Below are 16,591 nucleotides of genomic sequence, written 5' to 3' on the forward strand. Positions count from 1 at the left end.
CATATTTTCATTTTTTAATTTTGCCAGCAAATTGAAAAGTTACATCTCTGGATTAGTTTGTTGGGTATATGATTGTCACTATTGTGCTAGAGATTTATTAAATACATTTCTCTGTTCAAAATGATGGAGCTCTTGTTAAGTAACCTTGGACTCAAAGTAGCAAAACGCGACATAGCTAGGAACTGGGGGAAGAGCAGATCCCCAACTATGAAATATTGGAGGGCTGGTATGGATATGTACATGGAGGAGAAAGGACATTATATCAGGCAAGAGGGTGTCCCAAGAAATTTCGGAAGATTTGACAACCATGGTTGAGATACTATGGGCTAGAGCTAGATGATGGGTACACGTTGTGAGAAAGTGGCTCTGTATATACTGTTCCCTAATAGGTACAGGGTGTACAGAGTCCACAGTCCCCCAGAGGCTGATAGAGGTCAAAGTTAGGTATGACCTTACTCTCAAAAGTGGTAGCTTGGTCGAGCAGTAAGGCAGTACCAGAGGACAGTGTAAAGCATTTATTGTACACACTCAGTCAGCAAATGGTTTCACACACTCAATAACTGAACTCTAGGCCAATGATTTGTATATATAAAATATATGCTTGTTTTATTTTTAGAACCACAAGGGGGTAAAAATATACTTTCTCAGAATGAGAGGTTGAATATAAATACTTTTGTTTCAAGCAATAAATTTGTGTAAACAGTCACAGTTGGTTGCAATAAACAATCCTATTTCCTAAACATAACAATGCATTGAGCTCAATGGTAAATTCAGGTTATTTGTAATAAATTACTTTTCAGATTACTTTTGGAATTCCAGGTCTGGATCCTAGAACCAGCCTGGGGTCAGTATTCAGAATCAAGTGATGAAAGTCGACTTAATAACTGTAATGATTTTTAAATAATATTTAGCTATTTCAAAAGTTAGCACTTAGAAAATATTTCACAGAAAACATTCAATGGATCTCTATGGCAAGAAATTCAAATTGCAGGTAGAGTACTTTATCGTTACTTTAGTAATCCAGGACTGGGTGCCTAGACCCAGGACTGGGGTCCTTATCAAAAGCAGGTAAGTAATTTCGTTTGCAGAAATGGTACGATTTTAAAAGAATATTTCAAATTTGCAAAAGTAGACACTTAGAAGAAATTTCACAGAAAAGCAGACAATGGTTTCCTATGGGAGAAAAATGAGTTAGAAGTAAGTATAGTTGTGAACACTTTTCAGAGTCAGGGCTGGGCACCAAGATCCAGCACTGGGAGCTCACCTAGGAGCAGGTGAGTAAATTCGTTTTTGTCACTTGGCTGATTTTTGGTGAATTTTTGCAGTTTTGAAAAGTTCACACTTAGAAGATTTTTGAAGAAAAAGCCAGTCAATGTTACCCTATGAGGAAAATGAAGTTAGCGGTTTAAGGGTAAGTACTCGACTGGTAGTGTTGAAATTCCGGGCATGGACTCAGGGGTCCCCCAGTGTCAGGTTGGTACAGTTGGTTCACCCTCAGCGGTTTCAGGACGGCCGGGTGCAGAGAGAGTTGGGCCCAATGTTATCCTATGAGGGATAGGGGGGCCCTGGTTGGTGGCTGCTGTCTGGCAAGCCACGCGGCTGTGGGAGCTGGGCTCCTGGTCACTTACTCAGGGCAAGTGGGGAAGTAGGTTAGTGTAGAGAGGGCACTGCCAGGGCCACTCGGGCGGCTGGGTGCAGGGTGCTTTTGAGCCTTAGGGCGCTCAATGGAAAGCAATGGGAATGTTCCGGTTTGGAAAGAGGCTGCAGGCTCGGGGACGAGGATGTTTCAGGTGCCACCACCACTTCGAGAGGTAAGTTGGGTAGTTGTAGGTTAGGTGGGTACCCCGGGATTGGGCACAGGGGGTCGCAGGGCGCCGGGTGCAGGGGTGCCTTTTGACGTCAGGAATCTTACCCTCTGGTTGATCGCGGCTGGGGTGGCACTTGGTTCTGAGGCTGCAGGCTTCTTCCGGGATGTCGAGGGGGGTCCTTGGGTGCCGGACTCTGGGTCACAGTCGCCGTGGGGTCGTCCTCTGGGTCTTTGTCCACTCCGGCACTGGCCAGGCTTGGCTGGTGCAGAGTGTGTTGGGTCCGCGGTCCCGGGCTGGTGCCAGGGATAGCAAGTAGGTTTCTTGAGTAGAGCCTCTACTCGTGGGAGTCCCAGGGGCTTAGAGCTAAAAGGTAGCCAGGTCCTCCGGGGTTGGTGAGGTTGCTGGCCACGTGGGATGCCGCGCTGGTGCAGGTTCGAGAGTCGACAGGCCGGTAGGGCTGGGGCCAAAGCAGTTGGTGTCTTCTTCTCTTTTTAGCAGCTGCAGGGCAGGTCTTTGTTCTTCTTGCTCTTCTTGTCGTTTTTCTATCTGGAATCTGAGGAAGGAAGGTTCAGGGGGCCCCTAAATACTAGATTTAGGGGCGTTACAGGTAGGTGAAGGCCAGGGACCAATGGGTCCTTGTCCTGGGGTGGGTACACCCCCTATCCTGCCTCTCTCCTGTGGGAGGGGGGCAGTAGCCTAATCCTGATAGGGTAGGGCCTCCCATCTTCAAGATGGCGAGAGCCCGGAGATGTGCTTCACCTCGCCTCCCCCACCTGAGGGGTGGGGTGGGCAGGCTGGCACATCCCCTGTCCTTGTATGGGGTTTCCGGCCAAGCTTCCCGCCAGAGTGGGGGGTTGCAGTGGCCTGGGGAAACTCCAACTGGCGGCATGCCTTTGAAGCTTCCCTTTGCTCATCCTGGGGGAGGAGATTTCTCACCTCACCCAGGATGTGCATTGTTGCAGGCCCGGGAGAGCAGGGGCTCTCCCACCCAGGGGTCCAGCAACGTGTCTGCTGTGTGGCAGCCTGGGCAGCCTCAGAGCAGACGTGGATTGCAAGTTAGCTGTAAGGGGGCATCTTCTAAGATGCCCTCTGGGGTGCTTAGTACATTAAATCCTACACTGGCATCAGTGTGGGTTCAATGTGCTGAGAAGTTTGATACCAAACTTCCCAGGCTTCAGTGTTGCCAATATGGTGCTGTGGAGCTCGTGTTTGACAAGCTCTCAGCACCATGTATTCTTAAATGACAGCACTGCACTTACAGTGCCCAGGAATGGACCTGGGTACTGTAGGGGCACAGGGCTCCTGCTCCTGTGCCCACACCATAGGCGTAATGCACCCAGCTAGAGGGGTGGCTGACATATGTCTTGGCAGTGTAGGTGATGGGCATGGTACACAGTGATGTGTGCCATGTCGACTCTTTGTTTTGTCCTGCACCCAGACACTCAGCCTGCAAGGGCAGTGTGTGTGTGTAAGGGTACAGGGCCTCTGAGGGTGGCACAATGAGTGCTGCAGCCCTTAGAGGCCTTCCCTGGTCACAAGGCCCTGGGTACCTAGGGTACCATTTACTAGGGGCTGACAAGTGGCTAGGGTTTGCCAATTTGGGGTTTGTGTGGTTTAAGGAAGGAACATAGGCCCTGGGCACCTGATTGGCAGGAACCCAGGGTACACTCAATCGAAGTACATTCAGCAATTTAGCAAAAAGTGGGGGCATACCATGCAAGAAAGATGGCACTTTCTCACACACGTACATTATGCAACTGATTTCACGGGAGAGTGTGTATGTGGAGCCCGGAGGCATGGAACAGGAATCTCTTGCGGGAGGGGTGTAACAGCTACCATGAGGGCAAGAACCGGGAGAGAGACCTAGAAATAGTAAAATGTAATGTTATTTACTCCATGATCCCACCAATTGTAATCTTTATTGATTTCATACACAAAGAAGGTATGGGGAGTATGGCTGCCTTTTCTGAAATACAAAGAATGACTGCATACCAAAGTTGCACCCTGAGTGTGCTGACTTCCCTAGCTGCACATGAGGAAAATAAATGTCTTTCCATAGAGAACACGAGAACACATTTATCTTGAGCATGTGCATCTTTTTTTATTTAGTCAGTTAGAACTTCACTTCATGTTGGATTGCTAGTGCATTGTGCTTCCGCGACAAGTCGGTGTTATTGAGTATCGTGGCCCTTGCGTATGCTGTTGCTCTCAAGTAGCCCATTCTTTGCTTAAAGACAAATCTTAAATATTGCAAGGGTTTTGCTGCTTTACTAGCCCGAGAGGCAGACAGGATACTTTGTCAATGCTCAGATGATTAAATAGAAAGGTCCTTATTCTAATGCTTATGTGAACACTTTACCACACCTGCAGGTGAATCGCATTTTTTGTAGCAGTCACACTTTATGGTTCTAAGATCGCACTATATGACTTGCTGTGGATGCACATGAGGCCCCGGGAAGTGATTTAGCTGGTCCTTCTAAGATGCCACAGGAGCTGATTGCAACTGTTTCTTTACCTCACAGACCTGGGATAAAGACCCGTCCAGTTTCTCTGTCCTTTGTGATAGTTTTTCTGTGAAGGTTTCTTTTTTTCTGCAGCCATGCTCCTCGTCCTACATTTTCAGGCTTTAAGCCCTTTAGAAAATACTGATGTTAAATGTCATTGACATACGCACACTTAAGAGTGTTTTTCGGGGTTCTCAGATATGATCATGACATGTGCAAGCTATGTTCTCTAATGTACCCAAAATCCTTGGACAGTAGGAGAAGCTGCTATGGCCTCTGATAAACTGTATGTGACCTAGACATTTCCTTCGAAGCTGTCCTGTTGCGGTTTCCCAGACATAAGAGGGCAGAAGAAGCAGGAAAAATGTACAAGATCATTAGTGTCACATCGTGGACAGAAGAAGAAGAGACAGAAGCATTCTGAGTTGCCATGCCTATCCCTATAAAGTAGTTAGTGAAGCCTGAACCTTTTCATCTGTTGTGATATCAGCAGATCAAATTCAGGCTGACCAACAAGCAAGTCTGGTGATCTGTTCAGTTTCTTGGCCTTCTGGAACCATTATGTCCATGGTCTCAGTATGTCACCTTCGTAAATACCATGTTTTGTAATGTGCCCTTTCAAAAACACCTATGATTGACCAAACCTCGAAGATGGCAAGAAAGAGATTATCTTCCTACATGCCAGAGACTAAGATGCCATAGATAAAGTGATAAGGCAAAGGCAATCTCAATGTTTCAGCTTCCTTGTGATTCTTGCACCTTTGTTCTTTTCTTATCACTTGCTTAGAAAGGCCGAGGATAAAGATAGTGAGACAGATAACTTGCAGCCTCAGAAGCATTTTGAGGACATCCTTCTGTACCCCTTTTTACCTCCTCCTTGTGTCCTGTTTTGTACTTTAGTGGTGGATGATTTTTCTTTCCCAGAGGGCACACACTTGAGCAAGGCACTTTCACAACAGTAATGAGGATGGTTGCATAAACATTAAATCTACTTTTAAAATCTGAGCACCAAAAATCTAAATATGTTCATGCAGATCCTACTTAAGAAACCAGATTTTGTTGCGTTGCTGCCTTCTTAATGAAGTGTTGTTCGAGGTGGTGCTCCAAGAGTGCAACAAAAAACACAATACCTGCAGCAGCTTGTCAAGCAACAAAGAAGCAGAGGCCTATTGGCACGTACCTATTGCACCACCTCATATGCCAGAAAACCTAGTTGTGCAAGTGTCTTCTGCAGAATTAAAGCAAATCTTTTACAGACATGAAATCAAAGGAACTGGGTATTTTCAGAAGGAACGTTGTTGCGTTTGAGCTCCTGCCACTGGGGTCATGCAGTGAAGTGGGCTTGATGGTTAGATACTCATGTGTGTTCTGGGAGCCTGTTGTCCTTCAGGTCACAAGCATTGCAGAGCTGTTTAGGTTCCCTTTTGTGACCTTGCTTAAGGGCTCCATGGACTGCTAAGCAGAAACTGAAAATTGATTTGGATAAAGTGGAAGCCATGACCCATTCAGTGGTGTCTGGGGTCGTCCTGCAGAGGTATGTTTAGCTGAGGTCCACAGGTTGTCTGGTATGGATACCCATCTTATGCACTTGCCCTTTATAGCCAGCACCATTTCTGCAGAGAATGCACGCTCCTTGAAGAAGCACATGCATAGTGTGGCCACTGAAGTAAAGAGTTAGTAGTAATTGTCTGTTCTAGAATGGCCTGTTCAGTTATCGAATGGTTGTTGGAAGTACTGTGTGCCTTACAGGAAGTGATTTTCCTGCCCAATAAGGTTTAAACACTTTTAACTGGAAAGGGCTGGTAGTCCTCTCACAAGAATGTAGAGTTTAAAAAGTTTTATTGTGGATTTTGTTTCTGTGGTAGCCGTGACCAAAAATGTTTTCATGTGCAGAGTATGCAATTCTTTGAGTTTTAGCAGAGGGGTTTTTTCCCCTGCTAGTAGTGGCCTTAAGCTTTCTGAAGGCAACGCTCATTCTGTTCAGGAAAAAGATGCATTCTTTATGTCCATAGGTAAAGTACTGTTGAAATCACCTTCCTGCAGTCAGTGTGTTTGGCCTGTGTGAACAGTGGTCTGTGTCAGTCTGGCTTCTTCATTTGTACAGTCTGTTGGCATACACTGCAGAGTTTCCAGTTACGTAAAAGTTGAGTCACAGCACATTCTCTGAGCACATAATCGCCATATGACAGCAACCCTTTAACCTCTATAGAACCTCAGGTGACATAGGCAGACAGCAGCAACTAGCTTCATCTTCTTCTACTGCCATGACACTAAATCAGCTTCAGGTAAATTATTCTATGATCTTGAATGAGTGCCTTTCTTCTGTCCAAACTAAGAGTATTACCTCAGGCCAACAAATGCTAGTGTTGGTGCTAGTGTTGGTGAGATCAGGTTACTTCTCCTTCTGTAGCCCTATGTGCTCACATACGTTTCTTTTTTTTTTTTTTTTTAATTTTATAAAAATGTTATTGTGCAGAGAAAAAGGGTACAAGCAGGGGCCTACAACCTCCTGGGCCGGCCGCTAGTATGCAGAAATGATCAAGCAGTTCAAAAACAATGACTGGCCCGCAGGGGCTCCGCTAAATGACAGGAGATCAAGCTGCACATAAAGGAAGTCCGGATACACCCTTTTTAGATAATTATCAACCAAAGTAAAGAAAAACAAAAAGCAAGGCGAAAAACATTGAAAGGGCGTCTAACCATAGCAGAGGAACTCCACATAGGACCACCCTAGGGTGGTCAATAAAAGGGGGGTCTGAGAGGGAGGGGGGGCCACGGGAAAACCAAATCTATACTCAGATGAACAGAGTAAGCAAGGAACCCTCAAGGAGCAGGGGGACAAGGCAACCTCATACGTATCCACCAGGGGGGGAGAACAGATAGTCCCTCGATACACATTCCATTGACCCCAGATTCTACCCCACGCCCCCGGTTTACCACGAGCCACATACACCGTCTTCTCCCTGAACATGCACCAGTCCATGTTCTCCTTCCATACGGACACGGTGGGAGGCCGTTGGGAACCCCAAAGCTGCGCAATATCTCTCTTTGCGATCATGTTCCCAAGGGCCGCCCACCGAGCCTGGGCCGCATTATAGTCATTGGGCTCCCACACATTCAGAACACATCGGCGCACCTCCGGCAGCAGAGCGACCCCAGTGACTCGTTTCATAACATCATGCACCTGGCGCCAATATTCCGCCACCCCGCGGCACTCCCAGAGGATGTGGAGAAAGGTGGCACTGAGCCCGCAGCCACGCTTACAGAGCCCGTCGTCCGAAAACCCCATCGAGACCAAACGGGGACCCGTCACATAGACACGATGGAGAATCTTAAGCTGGACCAGACGGAGACGGGCCGGGATGGCAACCTCCTTAGGGGATGACAGCGCAGACTGCCAGTCCTCGTCGTCCAACTCCACCCCATCTCCCGTCCATGCCTCCCGAAGACGCACCAAGAGATCAGCCCGATTATTTATTAGTTTTTTATAAATCAGGGAGATCGTACTTTCGGGGACGTGTCCGTCGAGTATACGGTCCTCGAGAGGCGAAGAAACAGGGACCGTGGTCCCCTCCCCAAAGACCGAGAGTAGGGCGTGCCGAACCTGGGCATAGCGGAAGAACTCCCTTTCACTAAGCTCGTACTCGCTCTGAAGCGCCGCGAAGGATTTAACCGCGCCTTTAACCCATAGGTCCCCCACTCTGCTAATGCCGATCGTATCCCAGTGCTCAAAGCCTTTCGTTGTCCAGAGGCTTCCCAAGCGCTCAGAGGCGAATAGAGGAGTAGCACACGTTAACCGCTCACTCCAGCCCACAGCTACATTCGCCGCCTTCCACACACGTACCGCAATCCTAGTAGGGCCCGTGAGGGTCCTTCCGGCAGATCGAGAGTAAAGCGCTCTGTTATAGTTACCGCCGGGAAGCAGGAATTTATCCATCTCATATGCCGGGTTCGAGCCAGGAGCGTACGTAGCATGGTTAATGGCAGACAGCTGGGAGGCCCAATAGTACCTTCTAATGTCAGGAAGCGCGATGCCCCCGTCATACCAGGGAAGAGTCAGCTTTGCCAAAGCGATACGCGCACGACCGTCCCAAACCAGTTTCCTCTGCAAACTCTCCACTTCCCTAAAGTAGGCCGCCGGAATGATATCGAAGGAGTTCTGGAGAGCGTAAAGAAACCTGGGAAGGGACATCATTTTAAACAGTGCTGCGCGACCAAGTGGAGACAAGGGCAACTTACACCACCGAGCCGTGTCCGCCCTCAAACGCCGGAGGGGAGACAGGAGATTCTGCTCATAGCGGACCGCCGGATCCAACGAAACGTATACCCCCAAGTATTTAAAGCTGGATTGAGATGTTTGGATCGGAAGCCGAGGCGGCAAGAGAGGAAGGCCACCGGAGATAGGATACACGCAAGATTTGGACCAGTTAATTATCAAACCCGAATTTCTCCCGAAGGAAGTAAGGACATCAAAAAGCACAGTGAGCGACTTCCGCGGCGAGGTGAGGTACAGAAGAATATCATCCGCGTACAACGAGACCCGATTCTCGAAGCCTGGGGCCCACCGGATCCCTCTGATCGAGGGCTCCCAGCGGAGCCAGGCAGCGAGCGGTTCCAAGGCGAGAGCAAAGAGCAGAGGGGACAACGGGCACCCCTGCCTAGTACCCCTCCCGAGCGCGAAGGGCTGAGAAACCCGCCCATTGACAACCACCTGAGCCATTGGACCAGCATAGAGGAGCTTCACCCAACCAATAAATCCCTCCCCAAAGCCAAACTTCGCCAATACGGCCCAAAGGAATGGCCACTCGATGGTATCAAAGGCCATCGTGGCGTCTAAGGAAACCAATATGGCCGGTTCAGAGAAGTACTCCGCCCTAGCGAGGACGCCATGTAGACGCCGCAAGTTGAGAGCGGTATTACGATGAGCGATAAAGCCGCATTGATCCGGATGTATCAAATCACAGATAACTCCCAGCAAGCGATTAGCGAGAACCTTGGCAAGGATTTTCGGTTCGGCATTTAGTAGGGAGATAGGCCTATATGAGGCACAGCGGTCTCGTGGCTTACCGTCCTTGGGAATAACAACTATAGTAGCCAGACGCTGGTCGTCGGGAAGGGAACCCCGCTCAAGCGACTCCAGAAACATACGACGGAGGAAGGGCGCGATTTTATCCGGGCGTAGTTTATACAGTTCAATCGGCAGTCCGTTGGGGCCCATAGCCTTGCCCGAGCGAAGGGAACGAATCGCGGTAGCAATCTCGGCGACAGACAGGGAGGCATCCATCTGCTCACGGTCCTCGACGGATAGGCCGGGCAAGGCAGTATCCCGCAGCAAGAGATGAGTCATCCTCATCTCTATCAGACACCGGGGAGTACACCGCCCGGAGGTGGTCAGCAAAACACTCCACAATCTCACCAGGGTCAGTCACACACACTCCATCCGAAACCCGAAGCTCCGGGACCACACGATTCACTCTCTCCTTCTTATCCAACCAAGCAATCAGTTTACCCGCCTTGTCCCCGGCATCATACAACCTACCCTGTTGCTCCCTATACATGCTCTTGGCAGCGTCAGTGACAAGAGACTTATATTCAAACTGCTTCAAGCGGAGGGCATGAAGCCCATCCTGAGTGACACCCGCCCCCAAAGCCGCCTCCAGCCCCGATATTTCAGTCTCCAGCTTCACCACCGCCTCATTCTTAACCCTCTTAGCCTCCACTATCTGGGATAGGGCATGCCCGCGGAGCACTGTTTTGAAGGCTTCCCACAGGGACACTGAGGACAACACCGACCCCTCATTCTCGAGAAAATACTGATCAATCGACTTAACAAGGCTATCACGAATCTTGGGGTCTTGCAAGTACCAAGGGTTAATAGGGGCGATCCGCCCAGCGGACCGCATCCCGGTGTCGAAAAGCAACCACAGTGGGGAATGATCAGAGATACCCCGGGCCAAGTGCTTGACCTCTCGAATCCGGGCAGTCTGGACCGCGGGCATAAGAAAATAATCCAATCTGGAGAGACTCCCATGGGCCCCAGAGTGAAATGTGTACTGACACTGTGTCGGATGCATTAACCTCCAACAATCCACCAGACCGAAGGTATCCAAGAGTCCGCCGAGCCACGCCTGGGCAGCAGGGAGGGCCCTGGGCGGGTGGCGATCCAAATCACCCGAAACAACCGAATTAAAATCCCCACCCATAAGCAAAAGACTGTCAGGAAGCTCAAGCAGCATACGACCCAAGTCTGAGAAAGTGGAGTTCTGGAGGCCCGGGGGAACATAAACCAAAACCAAGGAAAGGGACTGTCCCTCCCACCTCCCAATCAGAGCCACATAGCGCCCTCTATCGTCTAGGACAACCCTGGTGATCTCTAGCGGAAGTGAAGATCGTAGGAGAATGCCCACCCCTCTAGAGCCAGTGGTGAAACCGGAATGGGCCACGAGTCGGTATCCCCCCCTGTTCATGGCATGACAAACATTACCAACCAGATGCGTCTCCTGTAAGAATACCACATCAGGAGTCAAACGACGCAAATACTGCAGCACAACACCCCGTTTGATACGATCCCCCAATCCGTTGACGTTCCAAGACATCAGTCTCAACCCGTCCCCCCCATCCCCTCCAATAGATCAAAGGTCCCCCAGCAAATAGCGCGACACCTGAAACTGAAACCGAGCCAATACCTCGCCTTGAAAACAAAAAACACAAATCCAAACAACCCCTCCAACCCACCAACCCCCCCCCCCCAAATTCAACTCCCCCCACCCTGCACCCCTGCGGTCCAGAAAACGACCCCAACTTGCAGTGTGCCTGTCGCCCTACAAACCCCATTCTACGAAAAGACCCCGGAGGAGGAAAGGGACCCGTCCCTGCCCGCCCCCAACATAGATCATAATTAAACAAAATGTACAAAAGAAGTAGAACCCAGCCGAACAAAACAAAATGTCAAAGTCAAGGACCAAAAGTCACTCCGAAGGAGGCCCGCCACCCTCGGCACCACCAGAAGGCCCAGGCCGGTCACCCCGGTCCGGCAGAGAATCCAGCCAGTCACTCACAGTCGCAGGACAGTCAAAAAAGGTAGCCCGGTCTTCGTATTCCACTCGGAGCTTAGCAGGAAAAAGCATCGAGTACTTAAGACCCAGGTCCCGGAGACGGCGCTTCACCCCCTGGAAACCCATCCGCTGTTTCTGGACCAGTTGGGTGAAGTCCGGGAAAAAGTTAACAGATGAGTTCTCATATCGGACCGGGCCATGTACCCGTGAGGCCTGCAGAATCGCATCTCGGTCTCTGTAGTGAAAAAGTTTTGCGACAATAGGCCTCGGGGGAGCTCCCGGTCGCGGCCGACCGCCTGGGACTCGATGGGCCCGCTCCACGGCAAAGAACTTACTCAGGCCAGCGGGGGCAAGCTGTTTGAGGACGAGTTCCTCAACCATAAGATCCACCGGGCGATTGTCGGAGGTCTCCGGAACACCTATGACGCGGATGTTATTGCGTCGAGCCCGTCCCTCGAAGTCCTCCAGCCGCCGGGCCATCAGGTCGTTGGTCGACTTGAGGTCGCCGAGAGCAGTCTGCAGGTCCGACACATCCGTACCAAGGGTGGACGTCCGCAAATCCAGCGATTGGACCCTCTCATTGGTCTTAGAGAGATCCGCCGGAATTAGCGTAACATCAATGGCCACCGTGTCGATTTTACGGGCCAAGGCCTCGTACTGCTGAGCGATGGTCTCCTTGATGCCATTAATGGCGCCCATGATGTCCTGCAGGGACAAATCCGGAGGGGCGGACAGAACACCCCCAGCGTCATCCGGGAGAACACTGGCCGTCCCAGGGGACCCTTTACCCTGAGTGTAGCGGTCCATGTTGTTGGTCTGGACCGGTCCCCCACGTAGGGATGTCTTGGTCTTACGCCTCTCGGGATCCCCTCTGCCTCCCATGTGGAACCACGCTCGCCGAAGGGGACCACCGAGCAAGCGTCAAAGTGGCACGGGCGAAGCCGACACGAGCCGTACCAGGGACCGCAATGTGGCGGTGCGAGAGGATCAAAGTCAATGGGCACACTGGGTTCAGGCGGAGGCAAAGGCACGAAGCGAAGGCCGAGTAAAAACCCAGCCGCACAAAGCAACTCCACTGTCCAGCCACTCAGAGATCCAAAAGTGAAACCGAAAGTGATGAGACGGCCGCCGGCACAGCCCCGATGCCGTTGTTGTTCAACTATGCCCCGGCTCCACAGTTCACCTTCGCACCGGGCACAGCCATCAGTTGGGCCTCAAAAGTTCAAACCACCATAGATCAGGTCTCCCAGGTCCGATTTGGTTTCTGAAAAGAGTTTAGGGTTCAGCCAACGTTCCTCTTCCAGAATCCGTCAACCAAGGCAGGATAGAGTCCGGATAAGTTCCGAGGAGCAGCGAGGGTCCGGGGAGCCCTGTGCTCACGCGACCATCTTGGATGCGTGCTAGGCTCCTCCTCTCACATACGTTTCTTGATGAAATAAATAATGTCACATGGCGCAACGGTGAACCGGCATCATAGGCTAGGCTCATACAGTAAAACACCAGTGTAGAAGCGACCCATCATATCAGCCCCCCCCCCCCCCCCATAGATTATGGTAAACAAATGCGATGTAAAGCATGGGACCCTCCCAAATTACAAACATTAGGGTCGAGGGTCCTAAGCCTAGGAGAGGCATAGGGGAGGAATAAAAGTACAAAGGCCAGTCCAGAGTCCAGATTTCCAGGGGGAGAGTGGGATAACACCACAGCTACGGATACAGTAGGATCCTGATGGTCTGCGCCCAAGCTACTATGAAACCCTCACCACACGGAGAGAAGATACCTCACACTGCAACAATACTAAACAACTTCTGCCATATTGAAAAAGAACAAGAACATACAACAGAGGCAAGAAAAAAAAAAGTCAGAAGGGATTGAGGAACAGAAAGAAAATGGGTAGGCTAGAAAGGAAAGGCAAAGCTGGATACGCTTTGGGGAGTCGAGGCCCAGGATGGGGGCCGAGACGCTCTGGGGCAGAGAGACCCACCTCATTCTGGGGATTCTGATTCACGACCCAGTGAGAAGGGCACCAGGGTGTCTTCAAACAGCTGCAGGGCACGCAGCCGGGGCGGCATCAGACGGGAGTGTTCGGTCTTAGTGAAGTGGCGTATAAGTGGCTGCCAAATGCACTCAAATCGTGTGTCCGTGTGATTAAGTCACGCAGTGAGTAATTCTAAGGCTAGGACATCCCACAGCCGAAGGAGCCAAGCAGCAATGGGAGGAGGATGTTTTTTTTTACAACAGGCGGCGATGGATTGTCTCGCCGCTCCCAGCAAGTGAAGGATCAAGTGCCATTCCGCGTTAGTCATGGCTTTCAGCATGCTAGGTTTATTGCCCAAGAGCGCTAATGACGGAGTAGAGGGGACCGGGAAACCAACCACCTCCTTAATGTGACTGAGGACCTCCTTCCAAAACAACGTGAGACCAGGGCAAGACCACCAGATGTGCAAGAATTCCCCTCTATCACTCTGACACCGCCAGCAAAGCGAAGAGGAACTCGGGAACATCCGATGGAGGCGAGTGGGGATATAGTACCATCGTGTCATTAGTTTGTATTCTGATTCGCACTGAGGTGTACTGCGGTAGACCTTAGGAATGTCCCTCCACAAGTGGGCCCACTCCTCCGGGGAGATGTCAGCGACCAGGTCAGATGCCCAACGTGTTTGATAGCTATGAGGTTGGAGTTGCTGAGAGTGCTGTAGGACCGAGTAAGTTGTGGAAATCAGGCCCGTGACCCCGCAAACCTACGAACCAAGGATTCAAAGGGAGTGAGCTGTCGAGTTACTTCCCGGGGAGCTAAGCCAATGCCCCAACTGATTGTATAACCAAGGGGGATGATGGACGGAGTGTTGAACATTGCAAGCACTCACCCCCAGTCAACTGATCTGGGTTTAATCCATCATCATTCTTTAGCTCACTCTGCCACCCCAGTTTAGACATGGCCATATACAAATCAGTCTGACCCTGTGCCTCATGGGAACAGTCCAGCCCTAACTGCATAGCCATGTCTTCCCTGGACTGGAAACAAGCATCCTGGGGCCGGTTTCTGGCTAATCAGCCGTCATCCGCCAGGCTAGCTTGAATCCAGCAATGTTCAACACTCCGTCCATCATCCCCTTTGGTATTGCTTTGCTCGCCCTAAGTTGGCAGGGTATGCCCAGACGTGGGTCCCTTGCTCACTTTGCCACTGGATTCAAGCTAGCCTGGCTGATGATGGCTGATTAGCCAGAAACCGGTCCCTGGATGCTTCTTTCCGGTCAAGGGAAGACATGGCTTGGCAGTTCGGACTGGACTGTTCCCATGAGACACAGGGTCAGACTGATTTGCAAATGGCCATGTCTGAACTGGGGTGGCGGAGTGAGCTAAAGAATGATGATGGATTAAACCCATATCAGTTGACTGGGGGCGAGTGCTTGCAATGTTCAACACTCCGTCCATCATCCCCTTTTGTATTGCTTTCAACTGATAGAATTGGATGCGCACGCTTTCCGAGAGGTGGAAGGTTTGTTTGCACTGGTCAAAGGTACGGATGGGGGTGCCCTGAAAGAAATCCTGGATGACTTGCTGGCCCTCCACAGTCCAGGCAGCAAAAGCCTGAGGTTGTAAGGTGGGGGGAAAGAGAGGGTTACGTGTTAGAGGTGTGTTGGGGGAGGCAAACGTTGCGAGACCCCGGGGAACGGCCAGTCTATCCCAGATCTCCAGGACCGTTCTCGTTGGAGTAGCTATATAAGCACTGCGGGGGCGAACCCCACGCGGGAGCCAGGCGAGGTCTCACAGGGATCTACAGGCCACCGCCCGGTCCAAGTGGAACCAATGTTTCTCACTTTCGGGAACAATTCATTCAGATATGAACCAGAGATGGCAGGCCCAATAGTATTCCAGCAGGTTGGGACAGACAAGGCCCCCCCGGGATCTAGGAAGCATAAGGATCTTGTGAGAGAAGCGAGGGCGAGACCTCCCCCATATAAATTTGGTAAAATCCTGCTCCAGGGCCAGAATGTCCGCTTGTGGTACGGGGGTGGGAAGAGATTGAAAAAGATAGAGAATTTTAGAAAGAAGAGACATCTTGATAGCGTTGAGACGCCCTAACCATGCCAGAGGGAGGCTCTCCCATCTACGCATTTTCTCCTGTATGGATTTCCGATATCTGGGCTAATTAGCCGAAGTCCAAGACGCAAGTGTGGGGGTCAGATCAAGGCCCAGATAGCGAATCGAAACTTTGGTCCACTGCACCGGAATCAGGTCCCGCAGTCCCTGGACCTCCAGGGCTGGAAGTGTAAGATTAAGAGCATGGGATTTTGCAAGGTTGATCCGGTACCCGGAAGCAGCTTCAAAGGATTTCAGGAGTGTCGCCACCGCAGAAACAGAGGTCGATGGGGATGACAGAGATAGGAGAAGGTCATCCGCAAAGAGAGAGGCTTTATGCTCATAGCCACCCATGGGGATACTCCGTATAACTTAGTCGCGGCGCAGACCAATAGCCAGGGGTTCCACCACAAGGGCAAAAAGTAAGGGCAAAAGTAGGCACCCCTGGCGAGTACCACGATGAATAGGAATTGGAGCCGTGCGAGAGCCATTAAACTGAATGCTCATGGTGGGATTTGCATATGGGGCCATCAGTTTAGAGATCATCCCGGGCCCCAGCCCAACCTCCTGGAGGACCACCCTGTGAAAGCCCCAGTCCACGCGATCAAACGCCTTTTCGGCATCTAGAGACACCAGACAGGCAGGGATATCTCTGATGTGCGCTTTCTCCACTAAGTGGGCTATTCGGCCGATATTTTCCGCCCCCTGACGGTGTCGGATAAACCCTACTTGATCAGGGTCAATGAGACCCGGAAGATGTGGTTCTAATCGATTCGCCAGGATTTTCTTGAATATCTTGGCGTCAGTGTTTAACAAGGCAGTAGGATGAAAGGAGGCGGGCAGGGTCGGATCCTTCCATGGCTTGGCGATAAGCACGATTTCCTCCTCATTCATCATGGGGGAGAGGCCCGAGGGAGCAGTGAAGCTATTGAAGAGGTGATTGCGGATAAAAACCCCAATAGAAAGCAAGCGACAAGCCGTCAGGGCCCAGAGTTTTACCTATCGGAAGCTGCTTTAACAATTTCCTCATGAGAGATAGGGTCATCGAGCAGCTTCGTGAAATAGGAATCAATAGGGTCCCAAGGACAGGAATTGAGGAAAGCCTTGACAGAGTCTGGAGAACAGGGAGCATGCGCATAGA

General features: G+C 50.8%; 1 protein-coding gene across 4 annotated transcripts in view; it reads left to right on the forward strand.

The window, feature by feature from the left end:
- The window catches only part of NR2C1 (nuclear receptor subfamily 2 group C member 1), a 358,243-nt gene that overhangs the window by 196,982 nt on the left and 144,670 nt on the right, over positions 1 to 16,591 (forward strand). The window lies entirely within an intron of this gene.

The sequence above is a fragment of the Triturus cristatus genome, chromosome 4_1 (genome assembly GCF_964204655.1).
Source record: "Triturus cristatus chromosome 4_1, aTriCri1.1, whole genome shotgun sequence".
Taxonomy (NCBI): domain Eukaryota; kingdom Metazoa; phylum Chordata; class Amphibia; order Caudata; family Salamandridae; genus Triturus; species Triturus cristatus.